Here is a 14829-nt window from a genome sequence, read left to right as displayed (position 1 = left end):
AACACCGGGATTTCCTGACATCCTTTCAAATTCTCTCACAAAAAAACACTGGTTTACTGTGAGATTTTTTAATTTTTTTCAAAAATAAGACACTAGGAGTCGCTAAGATTTCAAAAAACTAATATTCTTCAAAATTCTTTTAGAAACAAAACATAGGGAGCCCTGCGAATCTTAAATATTCTTTCAAAAACAACATATCGGACGTCCCTGAGATCCTTTAAAACATTCAAAAACAAAATCCAGAGAACCGCAGTTCTTAAGTTTTCAATGAAAACAATTTTAAAGAATCTCAGGGACATTCGTTAAATTTTTGTCGAAAACAAAACATCAGGGGTGGGATTTTGTTTCTATAACGATAAAATATCGGTACCGAAAAAAGTGGTCTTCTTTTTCTTTCATATCTGAAATTTATATTTTCGTCCTTGTCATTTATCGCTTCGTTATCGCTTCGTATCGTATCGGTAGAAACAAAATCTCACCCCTGGTGCCTTTCAAATTCTTGAACACGTTTTCAAAAACAGAACATGGAGTGCCCCAGTCTTTAAATTTTTTCAAAAACAAAATACGGAAATCCCATGAGATTATTAAAAATTCTTTCAAAAAACAGGGAGCTTGTGAGATTCTTAAACATTCTTTGGAGAAAATACTGGGTGTCCCTGAGATTCTTCAAAATTTTTTCGAAAATGAAACGTCGAGTGCATCCGAAATTCTTTGAAATTCTTTCAAAAACAAAGTCAGAGTGTCCCTCAGTTTCTTTGGAATGTTTTCAAAAACAAAACACGGGGATCCCCCGAGATTCTTAAATATTCTTTGAAAGAAAAAAATACCGAGTGTCCCTGACATTCTTTCAAATTTTTTCGAAAACAAAACATCAAGTGCTCCCGAGATTCTTAAAAATCCTTTCAAAAACAAAGTACACAGTGTCCCTGAAATTGTTTAAAATATTTTCAAAAACAAAATACCGGGTGTCCCTGAGATTCTTCAAGATTTTATGTTTTCAAAACACAGAGAGCCTGTGAGACTCTTAAAACATTCTTTGGAAAAAAATACCGTTTGTCCCTGAGATTATTTCAAATTTTTTCTAGAACAAAGTCAAAGTGTCCCTCAGCATCTTTACAATGTTTTCAAAAACAAAATACTGGGTGTTCCTGAAATTCTCAAAAATTTGTTCAAAAATGAAATATCAGTATTCCCTAAAGTTTTTTGAAAACAGTACCCCTAGGACTCCCCAAATTCTTTGAAAAATAAAATATCGGATGTTCCTGAGACTCTAAAAAAATTTTAAAACCAAAACATTCAGCCTCAGTCTTTGAAATTTTTTAAAAACAAAACACGGAGATCCCCTGAGATTCTTAGATATTCTTTGAAAGAAATAAAAAATACCGGGTGTGCCTGAGATTCTTTCAAATTTTTTCAAAAACAAAACATCAAGTGCTCCCGAGATTCTTAAGAAATCTTTCCCAAAACAAAGTACAAAGCGTCGATGTGATTGTTTAAAATGTTTTCAAAAACAAAATACCGGGTGTCCCTGAGATTTATCAAGATTTTTTAAAATGTAAAACATCAGCGGTTCTCAAAAATTCCTTCAAAGTAGCACATCAGAAACTTCCAAAATTCTTAAAAATTCTTATGGAAACAAAACATAAGAAACCTCTGACAACATTAAAAATTCTTTCAAAATATCGGACGTTCCTGTGACTCTTAAAATTTTCAAAAAAAAAACACGGGGATCCAATGAGATTCTTAAAAATTCTTTCAAAACACTGGGAGCCTGTGAGATTCTTAAACATTCTTTGGAAAAAAATACCGAGTATCCCTGAGATCCTTTCAAATTTTTTCGAAAACAAGGTCAGAGTGTCCCTCAGCGACTTTAAAATGTTTACAAAAACAAAATACCGGGTGTCCCTGAAATTCTCTAATTTTTTTACAAAAATAAAACATCAGCAGTACCCAAAGTTCTTTCAAAACAGCACACTGGGGGCTCCCACGATTCTTTAAATAAATAATAGTTTAAAAAACTAAAAAAACACGCTTTTATTGCTAATCGAACTAAAAACTAGAAAATAATTTTTAATGACAGAGTTTAATATTACAGTAGTAGAAGATCAAACAATCAATCATAATAAATCACCTCAAATTAAAATTATAATAAAATTTAAGTTATTAACAGAATAATTCAATTCAGAGTAAAAAGCGTGGGGTGCTTGATATTTTAAATATTACAATCATTCTATTGGCAACTATCTATGAGAGGATAGTTATGAACCGCAGTAAAATGCACCCCACGCTTTTTACTCTGAATTGAATTATTCTGTTAATAACTTAAATTTTATTATAATTTTAATTTGAGGTGATTTATTATGATTGATTGTTTGATCTTCTACTACTGTAATATTAAACTCTGTCATTAAAAATTATTTTCTAGTTTTTAGTTCGATTAGCAATAAAAGCGTGTTTTTTTAGTTTTTTAAACTATTATTTATTTTTCATTTTTTAGTCTGCGACAAATTCATAAATTGGGGAATTAATTACTTATTTAGATTTTTCTAGAAAGAACCACTCAGTGGTCTCCGTAGGATCAAGGATCCTGGCGGTCCTAATAAGGATAATGGGAAACTGTTATCAAATTATTGCATTGTCATCGATCCTTGAGACGTGTGCAAAGTTTCAAGATGATCAGACTTTTAGAAACCGATGAAAATTAAGCTCAAAGATTCCGTTACATACATACATACATAGATACATACAACCCAAGCTAATAAAAGCGTGATAAAAAACAACATGTCGGATGCTCCTGAGACTGTAAAAAAAAAATATTCTAAGCCAAATCATGGGCTGCCTCAGAATCTATGAAATTTTTCGAAAACAAAACACGCGGATCCGCTGAGATTCTTAAAAAAATTTTTAAAGAAAAAAATACCCGGTGGTCCTGAGATTCTTTCAAATCTTTTCGTACACAAAACATCAAATGCTCCCGAGATTCTTAAAAATTCTTTCAAAAACAAAGTACAAAGTGTCCCTGGGATTGTTTAAAATGTTTTCAAAAACAAAATACCGGGTGTCCCTGAGATTCTTCAAGATTTTTTTAAACATTAAACATCAGCGGTTCTCAAAAATTCCTTCAAAACAGAACAGAAGCTTCCAAGATTCTTAAAAATTCTTATAGAAACAAAACATAAGAAGCTTTTGAGAATATTAAAGATTCTTTGAAAAACAAAATATCGAATGTTCCTGTGCCTCTTAAAATTTTCAAAAACAAAACATGAGATTCTTAACTTTTTTTTCAAGACACAGAGAGCCTGTTCTTTGAAAAAAAAAAACCTGTTGTCCCTGCGATTCTTTCAAATTATTTCTTAAACAAAGTCAGAGATCCCTCAGCATCTTTAAAAAGTTTTCAAAAACAAAATACCGGGTGTGCCTGAAATTTTCTAAATTTTTTTCAAAAATAAAACGGCAGCAGTCCCCAAGGTTCTTTCAAAACAGCACACCCGGGGCTTCCAAGATTCTTTTAAAAAACAAAACATCGTATGTTCCTGAGACTAAAAAAAAAATCAAAAACCAAAACATGGAATGCCTCAGTCTTTGAAATTTTTTAAAAACAAAACACGAGGATCCCCTGAGATTCTTAACAAATTTTTCGAAAATTAAACATCAAGTGCTCCCGAGATTCTTAAGAATTCTGTCCAAAACAAAGTACAAAGTGTCCCTGGGATTGTTTAAAGTGTTTTCAAAAACAAAATACCGGGTGTCCCTGAAATTCTCTAAATTTTTTTCAAAAATAAAACATCAGTGGTCCCCAAAGTTTTTTGAAAACAACACCCTGAGGACTCCCCAGATTCTTTCAAAAACAAAATATCGTATGTTCCTGAGACTCTACAAAAATTTTCAAAACCAAAACATGGAGTGCCTTGGTCTTTGAAATTTTTTAAAAACAAAACACGGAGATCTCCTGAGATTCTTAGATATTCTTTGAAAGAAAAAAATACCGGGTGTCCCTGAAATTCTTTCAAATTTTTTCGAGAACAAATCAAGTGCTCCCGAGATTCTTAAGAATTCTTTCCAAAACAAAGTACAAAGTGTCCCTGAGATTCTTCACGATTTTTTCAAACATAAAACATCAGCGGTTCTCAAAAATTCCTTCAAAACAGCACATAAGAAGCCTTTGAGAATATTGAAGATTCTTTCAAAAACAAAATATCGAATGTTCCTGTTACTCTTAAAATTTTCAAAAACAACACGGGGATCCAATGAGATTCTTAAAAATTCTTTCAAAACACCTAAAGCTAATGAGATTCTTAAACATTGTTTGGAAAAAAAAATACCGGGTGTTCCTGAGATTTTTTATTTATTTATTTTTTTTTCGAAAACTACATCGAGTGTCCCTGAGATTCTTAAAAATTCTTTTACAAACGAAGTAGGGAGTACCCTTGAGATTCATTAAAATGTATCCAAAAATAAAATAGGGGATGTTCCGGAGATTCTTTCACGTTTTTTCGAAAATAAAACATCATTGGTCCCCAAGATTCTTTCCAAACAGCACATCAGTAGTTCCCAACATTCTTTAAGATCCTTTTAGTAAAAAAGCATAAGGAGCTCTGAGATTATTATTAAAGATTCCTTCAAAAATAAAACAGTGAATGTTCCTGAGACTAAAGAATTTTCTCAGTTTTTAAAATTTTTAAAAAACAATACATGGGGATCTATTGAGATTCGTAAAAATTGATTCAAAACACGGGAGCCTGTGAGCTTCTTAAAAATTTTGTGAAAAAATTGGGTGACCCTGAGATTCTTCAAGATTTTTTTAACATAAAACAGCGGTTCTCAAAAATTCTTTCAAAACACCACGTCAGGGGTTCCCAAGATCCTTTAAGATTGCTATGGAAACAAAATATAAGAAGCCTCTGGGAATATTAAAGATTCTTTCAAAAACAAAATATCGCATGTTCCCGTGACTTTCAGAAATTTTCAAAAATAAAACACCGGCTGCCTCAGTCGTTAAAATTTTTGAAAAAAAAACCCGAGAAACCCCCGGAGATTCTTAAATATTCTTTGGCAAAAAAAATCGGAGTGTCCCTGAAATTCTTTAAAATCTGTTCAAAAACAAAACATCAAGTGTCTCTTAAAAATTCTTTCAAAAAAAGAGTGCAGAGTGTCCCTGAACATTCTTTAAGATTCTTTGGAAACGAAACATAAGGCCTCTGAGAATATTAAAGATTGTTTAAATTTATTCTTCAAAATCTGTTTAAAAACAATATACCGGGTGGTATCCCTGAGGTTCTTTAAAGTTTTTTCAAAAATAAAATCAGCGGTCCCCAAGATTCTTCAAAACACCAACGGCTCCCAAGATTCTTTAAGATTCTTATGAAAACAAAACGTAAGAAGCCTCTGAGAATATTAAAGATTCTTTGAAAAACAAAATATCGGATGGTCCTGTGAGTCTTTCAAAAATTTTCAAAAACAAACCAAGATTCTTAAAAATTCTTTCAAAGCATGTGGAGCCTGTGAGTCGTGAAGATTTTTTGGAAAAAAATGCCTGGTAAAACAATCGGGTGTTGAGATTCTTAAAAATCCTTTCAAAAACAAAGTTCAGTAACAATAAGGACCACTAATTCACTGTCAATAATCGATATCTTTCATTAAAAATATCGCTTTAAAAAAATTAGATTGTACGTCAACAAAAAATACTTAAATTGATTGAGTTGAATGTTTGATATCTGTCGTATTTGATTCAAATTCGATTTTATCTTGATCTGATAAAAACAGGGATTATTTAGAAGATTAACTTTAACAACTCGATTGAAAAAAATTATTTCACAAAGTCATCATCGTTATTATTACCGTATTGTAACCAACACAATTGTTTGAATTATTTCTATTGTTTCTAAAATATTTTATGGTGTTTAATTTATTTTGATAATTTAAAAAACAAATAAGATTTGTTCTTGTATGTAGAATGTGGAAAACCTTGAAGATTCAACGTCATAAAAAAGACATCTACGTCACTCATGTTTACGGCTTTCCCATCTGTCTTGGAAGATCTCCGTTTTTCAAAAAAACTGCGCTGTTTTTGAATTTTTCAAAAGGCCATCTACATGCAACAAATTATTATTTGAAAACTTGGGTTTGTTTTAATTCAGCAAAAGAATTACGTCGGACATTAGAAGGACTATCCAAAAACCAACAAGACCAGTTCTAAGATTTGGATTTTTTTTTTTAAACATGACTGCATAAATAAATTCGTAACTCGCTTAAAATCAAACTTATTAAATTAGGGAAAAATGAAACAATGCCAAATAAAACTCGTTGCCAAATTTTAATGTCCTAGGGTGTACAAACAATCCACGAACTTTGAAAATGTGAATGTTTTTGCCAAGACAATTTTTCTCCAATCCGACAGAAAATTTTAATTTAGTGTCGAGTTCCCAAAATCAAAATCTGAGTCACTTTTTCTATGTAACATTTTGGCATTAAGTAAGTACCCATTAAAATATTTCGGAACGTGGAGCACTTCCAAAAAAATGATTGATTTACCACGTACATAGACCAAGTCTAGACACCTCTGCAAAAATGCAAATTTTGAAAACCTCTCAAAACCAGAATAATCGGAGTCATTACATTTCGGTAGCAGGTATGAGATCACTATCAAATTCACGTCACAATCGAGGTCGTAGCATTTTACATCCACTTTGACTTTTGTCTGGCAAAAAACCGCGACCTTAATTAAATCAAAACATTGTGCGCCAGAAAAAGAGCAGATTTCCCAAAACAGGTCAAAAGCTGTAGGCACGAATGAATTAACCGAACAACAGTTACCAACAATTCCCTCTTATTGTTCAGATAAAACAACACGACACGTGAGAGCAACATTACGACTTACCTTAATATGAGCGTATTGTTTGGATTCTTCTACTCCAGTTTCTTATTTTAAGTTACAAATGTGCGAACTTCTAACCTAACGACGTCTTCGTTTAAGCTTCGAATTCTGCAAAACGAACAGAAATTTACTTAATTTTGCCATCGACTGGGCTATATTTAGACGAAAAGCCGACGACCCAAAATCTTTTTATCGGAGAATTGCGCTTGGATTTTGAGTTATGGAGGCGCAACACGAGTTTTCTTAATGTGTGGAGTACTACTACTACGCAGAGTCGTAAACACTCGCCAAACTAAACTCAAAGTGTCCACTATTCGAGATAAATTTTAATCATTGCGTTGATAAACGTCCAACGAGGTGCTCGTTGCAAATGTAACTGACGTCACTTTGTTTACGACGATTTGGAAAAGTAAGAACGCAATAAGTATTTTGTTATTGACGCAGCATGCGCAGGAATTTTGACTTCGAAATTGCCGAATTTTCTACTCTAAGTGCGAACCAACATTAAATTTATTTTTGCCTCTTCGAAAATATTGTTCCAAGAGCTGGCAATGGTGAGAGCCAACCTATTAATTCAGCAAAGCACTTCTGTGTTTGTAAATAAACGAAGAATGTTGTTCACACTCCATGATTTCATGACCGGTTGCTTGGGTGTTTTGAGGGTACAAAAGTCGTGCTTGCAGATGCTGGCCAGGTTGGAAAACTGTGCCAAATCCGTGAAATCCCGGTTTTGTAATGTGTGGAATATTTTCAGGATTTATTTTGTTTGCCCTTGGGTAATTCGGTGCTACTCGTTGGGTTTTATTGATGCGGGAGAGAGAGGTTTCGAACGAGGTTAAAAAGCGTCCGTAATTATTTTCAGTTTTTATCAAATTTCAGAGTTCGTCGTTTTATAAAAGACAAAGTTGAAGGACGCCGAATGAAAGTGCGTAGAGGTGATGAGATATGACGTGGGTGCGTCCTGAAGTAACCACAAGCTAATTAATTACGCAACAGTCGGTTAAAAATTACTTGATCAGAGTGACTAGTTCCGAGATATTTCGACTCTAGTGTACTATTATTTTTAAAGCACATTTTCATTTTTTTATGATACACGTAAGCACATAATCATGTTAATTATTTCGAACAACTTGATGATATGTACATACGCACAACATCAAACCGACGTGAGTAATAAATACGATTTATTGGAAAAAGTAATTCAGTTTCTGTGAGTATCAACACTGTCTGACACATTTTGTTGCAAATAAATTAGTTCATTATTTGCAAATGCAAATTCTGTGGAACTATTTTGCAATGCATTTTTTCACCTCTCTCGTTCCTTTACTTTAATGAATTGAAGGTTAAGTGATACCATTTTATATCGAGGTAAGTACCTACTGTTAGTGACGGTTTATGGAATAACTTATAGATAAAGTATGTCTGGTGCGATAACAATATTTAGAACATCCAATTATTTTTTAACTTGAACCAATAACAAAAATTCACGACTTTCAACAATTATTTTAGTAACGTGTGTACGTCGGTAACGCGTCCATGTTTTAAATTTTTGTGGGATCGTTGAAAACAAGAAGTGCACCGGTAAGGTTTAATTAATCAAATTTTGACTACAAAATAAATTTTACGACACGAAACACGAAAGTTTGCCATTTTGGAAAGCGCACGATCAAAAAGACGACAAATCTTGAATATGATTTACTAAAAATATTTGTAATTGGTGAAAATAAATACGGATTTCTTGATTTGATTAAAAATTTGACACAAATGTTGACATTGCGAGATAAGAATATTAAGAATAGTAATTTAAAAATATTCCAACCGATGTAACTAGTGCAATATCAGTTTATTAATGATTTTCTAATCTGAAATGTGTAAAACTCTGACTATTCCGTAAAGCAGGTGTAATTTTGGTTTTTATGGCTATTAAATTCAATGTTAAGATTTTTAACTGTTCATGGCTCAATCATGTAAATGGTTATGTAAAAACACATGGCGGAAACCTTTTTTTATAACAAGTTTAGAGTATTTTTACATTATCCAATATCCACACTTCATAGGGATAATTTCTCACTTGAGATTTATTATAGTTTATTTATGACATTTAAACGAGTCTATTGTGTGAGAAAGGACCCTGAGAATTATCATCAATTAAATTAATATAATTATGGAATCTTTGGAATTTTAACACTCTTCAGAATCTTTGGAATCTCGAAACTCTTCAGAATTTTGGAAATCTTCAGTCTTGGAAATATTCAGAATCCTTGTAATCTTTAGAATCTCTGGAATTTCTAGTGTCTCAGACTATCCGGAGTCTTTAGAATTTCTGGAACCTTTGGAATATTTGAAGCTTTTGGAATCTTTATAATCATCAGAATCTTCGAAATCTCAAAGTTCTAGGAATATCCGAAATTTTTGAAATCTTTATAATCTTCAATGTATATATTTGGAAATTTTGGAATCTTCAATGTTCGAAATATTCAGAATCCTCAGAATCTTTCGAATTTCTGAAATCTCAAGCTCTTGTAATCTTTATAATCTCTATAATCTCCCAAATCTCCAGAATTTCTGAAATCTCAAAAATCTGGGAAAATCCAGAATCTTTGCAATTTCTGGAACTGAAGTTTCGGAATATTCGGATTTTGAAATCTCTGAAACCTTCAGACTGTGAAGTCTATGAAATCTTTTTAATCTTTAGAATTCTTGAAATCTCTAGTCTTCAGAATGTTTGGATTTTTCAGGCTTCGAAACATTTAGAATCTTGAGCACTTCTGAAATCTCAAGACTAGGAATATCCGGAATCTTTGAAATTTCTAGAATCGCTGGAACATTTGGAATCTTTGAAATGTTTAGAATCTTCATTATCTTTCTAATTCTCAAAATCTCCAACTTTCAGAATTCGTGTTTTTTTTTGTCTTCGAAATATTCACAATTTTCAGAATCCTTAGAATTTCTGAGATCTCAAGAATCTCGGAAAATCCGGAATCTTTGAAATTTCTACAATCTCAGCTCCGTAACCTTTGGAATCTTTATACTTTTAGAATCTTCGGTATCTTCAATGTCTTCAGAATTTTGCCTTCTTCAGTCTTTAAAATATTTAGAATCTTCAGTATCTTTAGGATTTCTGGAACCTCAAGTCTCAGAATATCCGGAAATTTGAAGTTTCTGAAGTCTCTGGAATCTTTATAATCTTTAGAATCTTCGAAGTCTTTTGGATTCTTCTTCAGTCTTCGAAACATTAAAAATCTTCAGAATTTCTGAAATCTCAAAAATCTGGGAAAATCCGAATTTTGAAATCTCAGAAACCTTTAGACTTCGAAGTATTTCAAATCTTTTTAAATTTTAGAATTCTTCAAATCTCTAGTTTTCAGAAATTTTTGGAATCTTTATAATCTTCAATGTATTGTATATATTTAGAAATTTTGAAATCTTCAATGTTCGCAATATTCAGAATCCTCAGAATCTTTAGAATTTTGAAATCTCAAGAGTCTTGGAATATTTGGAAATTTGCATTTTCTGGAACCCTTAGAAAATTTGAAGCTCTTGAAATTTTTATAATCTTTAGAATCTCCAAAATCTCGAAGGTCTTCGAAACATTCAAAATCTCCAGAATTTCCGAAATCTCAAAAACCTGGGAAAATCCAGAATCTTTGCAATTTCTGGAACTGAAGTCTCGGAATATTCGGATTTTGAACTCTCTGAAACCTTCAGACTTTGAAGTCTGTGAAATCTTTTTAATCTTTAGAATTCTCGAAATCTCTAGTCTTCAGAATTTTTGGATTCTTCAGGCTTCGAAACATTCAGAATCTTGAGCACTTCTGAAATCTCAAGACTATAGGAATATCCGGAATCTTTGAAATTTCTAGAATCGCTGGAACCTTTGGAATCTTTTGAAACGTTTAGAATCTTTATTATCTTTGTAATCCTCAAAATCTCCAACTTTCATAAAATGTGGTTTTTTAGTCTTGGAAGTATTCACAATTTTCAGAATCTTTAGAATTTCTGAGATCTCAAGAATCTCGGAAAATCCGGAATCTTTGAAGTTTCTACAATCTCAACTCCGTAACCTTTGGAATCTTTAGAATCTTTATTATCTTTTAAATCCTCAAAATCTCCAGTCTTCAGAATTTTTGGATTCTTCAGGCTTCGAAACATTCAGAATCTTGAGCAGTTCTGAAATCTCAAGATTAAAGAAATATCCGGAATCTTTAAAATTTCTAGAATCTCTGAAATCTTTGGAATCTTTAAAATCTTTAGTCTTTATTACCTTTTTAATCCTCAAAATCTCCAGCCTTCAGAATTTTTGGTTTCTTCAGTCTTCGAAACATTCACCATTTTCAGAATTTTTAGAATTTCTGAAATCTAAAGAATCTGGGAAAATCCGGAATCTTTGAAATTTCTAGAATCTCAACTCCGTAACCTTTGGAATCTTTATATCTTCAGAATCTTCGGTATCTTCAATGCCTTCAGAATTTTTGGCATCTTCAGTTTTCAAAATATTTAGAATCTTCAGTATCTTTAGGATTTCTCGAACCTCAAGTCTCAGATCCGGAAATTTGAAATTTCTGAAATCTCTGGAATCTTTGAAGTCTTTGGAATCCTTATATTCTTTAGAATCTTAGAAGTCTTTTGGATTCATCAGTTTGAGAAACATTCAGAATCTTCAGATTTTCTGCAATCTCAAAAATCTGGGAAAATCCGAATTTTGAAATCTCTGAAACCTTTAGACTTCGTAGTCTTTGAAATCTTTTTAATCTTTAGAATTCTTGAAATCTCTAGTATTCAGAATTTTTGGATTCTTCAGGCTTCGAAACATTCAGATCTTGAGCAGTTCTGAATCTCAAGATTATAGATGTATCCGGAATCTTTGAAATTTTTAGAATCTTTGGAAACTTTGACATCTTTAGAATCTTTATTATCTTTCGAATCCTCAAAATCTCCAGTCTTCAGAATTTTTAATTTCTTCAGTCTTCGAAACATTCACAATTTTCAGAATCTTTAGAATTTCTGACATTTCAAGAATCTGAGAAAATCCGGAATCTTTGAAATTTCTAGAATCTCAACTCCGTAACCTTTGGAATCTTTATATCTTTAAAATCTTCAGTATCTTCAATGTCTTTGGAATTTGTGCCTTATTCAGTCTTCAAAATATTTAGAATCTTCAGTATCTGTAGGATTTCTGGAATTTTAGAATCTTCGAAGTCTTTTGGATTCTTCAGTCTTCGAAATATTAAAAATCTTCAGAATTTCTGAAATCTCAAAAATCCGGGAAAATGCGGATTTTAAAATCTCAGAAACCTTTAGACTTCGAAATCTTTCAAATCTTTTTAATCTCTAGAATTCTTGAAATGTCTAGTTTTCAGAATTTTTGGATTCTTCAGGCTTCGAAACATTCAGAATCTTGCGCAGTTCTGAAATTTCAAGATTAAAGGAATATCCGGAATCTTTGAAATTTCTAGAATATCTGGAACCTTTGGAATCTTTAAAATCTTTAGAATCTTTATTGTCTTTTTAATCCTCAAAATCTCCAGTCCTCAGAATTTTTGGTTTCTTCAGTCTTCGGTACATTCACAATTTTCAGAATTTTTAGAATTTCCCTTTAGACTTCGAAGTCTTTGAAATCTTGTTAATCTTTGGAATTCTTGAAATCTCTAGTCTTCAGAATTTTTGGGTTCCTCAGGTTTCGGAACATTCAAAATCTTGAGGAGTTCTGAAATCCCAAGATTATAGGAATATCAGGAATCTTTGAAATTTCTAGATAATCTCTGGAACCTTTGGAATCTTTGAAATCTTTAGAATCTTTATCTCCAATCTTCAGAATTTTTGGTTTCTTCAAACAAAATCTCAAGAATCTGGGAAAATCTGGAATCTTTATAATCTTCAGAATCTTCTGTTAAAAAAAAACGGAATCTTCAGAATTTTTAGGGTATCTGCAATCCCAAGAATCTCGGAATACCCGCAAATTTGAAATTTCTGAAACCTTTCGATTCCTTGAAGTCTTTGTAATCTTTATATTCTTTAGAATCTTTTAATCTCCAGTCTTCAGGATTTTTGAAATGTTTAGTTTTTGAAATACTCAGAAGTCTTGAAATATACAGAATCTTTGGAATTTCTGAAATATTTGGGACCTTTGGAATCTTTGAAAGTTTTATAATCTTCAAAATCTTTGGAATTTTTGAAATTACCTAGAATTTTTGGAATTTTCACTGTTCGAAATATTCAGTCATCAGACTTCATAATCTTTAGAATCTCTGGAATCTCGAGTCTCAAGGTTCAAGATGGCGACCGTCAATGTTACACCGAATCTTGATATTCCTGCTGATGGCGGGGTTTTATCTAATTGCAAGCATTGTAGAAAACTTATATCGAAGGAGAAAGTTTTGTGTGTAAAGTGCTTCAGTTTGTTCCACCCAGGATGTGTTAAGTTTGCCTTACAAGCGAAAAATCCCAAATGTAATCATGAATGGGAAAGTTCTCCAAAAATTGTGTGTAACAATAGTGAAGTTGAGACGGAAATTATGTATCTTAAGGAATTAGTGTCGGTGCTAAAAAGCAAGAACAATGTTTTAGAAGAAAATTGTGCTTTGCTGCGTGAGAAAAACTTGTATCTTCAGTCCGAAATTATGTCGTTGAAACAACAGCGCAAGTGTGTGTCCTCAGATAATATTATCGTGAATCCACTGTCAACATCGGCAAAAACTCTGAAGCATGATAATGAGAATGGTATCAGAAATGCCTGGTCGGCAAAGGTAAACAATGATACAATCAACATCAATGAGACCATTTCAACAGTTAGTAAGTCCAGTTTTGGTCACCAATTAGAAAACTATCAAACTAGTCTGATGAATGATATAATTAATCTTGACCCTATAAGTACTAAGGATGATATGAATATCTCTTCCATGGAGGGCACCGATTTTAAGTTAACTGATAAGGATAAAACTAAGATGGTTGATGTTATTCAAGATGATGGTTTTAAAAAGGTTATTCATAACAAGAAAAAAGTCAATATTATTAAAGGTAAACTTGAAGGGGGCAATTTGACCTTTAAAGCTGCAATTAAAAAACGATATATATATGTTGGCAATTTATCTCTAGATTGTAAGTCTAATGCAATTCAAGATTATCTCATGTCGAAATTTCCAGAAAGAAATTTTGAGGTTGAACAACTACCCAAAAGAGACTCAGCCAGGAGTATTGCGTTTAAAATAACTGTTGATGAGGACATGTTTAATAAATTACTTTGTGAAGATATTTGGCCTTCTGGAGTAGTTATAAAGAAGTTTCATTTTTTTCGCAGTATAAGAAAGGATCCAGTAATGTCATAGGTAACTCCTTACACAAAAGCAATTTTAGAGTATATTATCAAAATGTCAGGGGTTTGAACACTAAAATAAGTGATTTTTATTGTGAGTGTCTCTCTGAAGAATTTAGTGTAATTGTCTTGACTGAGACATGGCTTTATCCTGAAGTTAACAGTAGTGAGTTATTTGACAACAGATACGTTGTGTACAGGTGTGATCGTAACATGTTCAACAGTAGTAAAATGCGCGGAGGTGGGGTTCTCATAGCTGTTTTGAAGACATTTTTATCTAGTGAGATATTATTAAATGTAAATACTGTTGAGCAGTTATTTGTAAAAATAACTGTTGGTTCAGTTGACATTATTATAGGAACAGTTTACCTACCTCCTGATTCTGGAATTGGTAAATACGTAGTGCATACTGAAACAGTAAATGATATATGTGAAAAAAATGTCAGTTCTTATATTTTCCTGGTTGGTGACTATAATTTACCCAACATCGTGTGGCATCCTGATGATGAGTTTAATGGTTATGTTCCTTTTTCATCCGCAGGGCTATGTGAATGTCACATTTGCGATTCTTTCTCTGCATGTGGTTTACACCAGTTGAATTGTTTTAAAAATATAGCTGGTAATGTACTAGATTTATGTTTCA

General features: G+C 32.2%; 2 protein-coding genes across 6 annotated transcripts in view; one reads left to right on the top strand and one right to left on the bottom strand.

Annotated features, from left to right (window-relative positions):
• LOC135127818 (uncharacterized aarF domain-containing protein kinase 5-like) overlaps positions 1–14829 on the top strand; it is a 103373-nt gene that overhangs the window by 33540 nt on the left and 55004 nt on the right. The window contains exon 1 of one of the 4 annotated variants that reach the window (XM_064054457.1): positions 7781–7799. The exons of 1 other annotated variant lie outside the window; for it this stretch is intronic. The gene's annotated coding sequence lies outside the window, so the exon portion shown is untranslated. Of the gene's footprint in view, positions 1–7780; positions 7800–8173; positions 8243–8374; positions 8456–14829 lie in introns of those variants that run through there. 2 more of the 4 variants (XM_064054455.1, XM_064054452.1) reach the window with 2 other exon arrangements.
• Positions 1–14829, bottom strand: part of LOC135127822 (tumor protein p53-inducible nuclear protein 2) — an 86337-nt gene that overhangs the window by 33213 nt on the left and 38295 nt on the right. Inside the window, exon 2 of one of the 2 annotated variants that reach the window (XM_064054462.1) lies at positions 6878–6982. The exons of the other annotated variant lie outside the window; for it this stretch is intronic. The gene's annotated coding sequence lies outside the window, so the exon portion shown is untranslated. The remainder of the gene's footprint in view (positions 1–6877; positions 6983–14829) is intronic. 2 annotated transcript variants of the gene reach the window in all.

This window comes from Zophobas morio, unplaced genomic scaffold (assembly GCF_036711695.1).
Source record: "Zophobas morio isolate AGI-343-1 ecotype UQ-CSIRO unplaced genomic scaffold, CSIRO_AGI_Zmor_V1 ptg000012l, whole genome shotgun sequence".
NCBI classification, from domain to species: Eukaryota; Metazoa; Arthropoda; class Insecta; order Coleoptera; family Tenebrionidae; genus Zophobas; species Zophobas morio.
The sequence above is the reverse complement of the archived record's forward strand: the minus strand, read 5'-3'. Positions and strand labels throughout refer to the sequence as shown.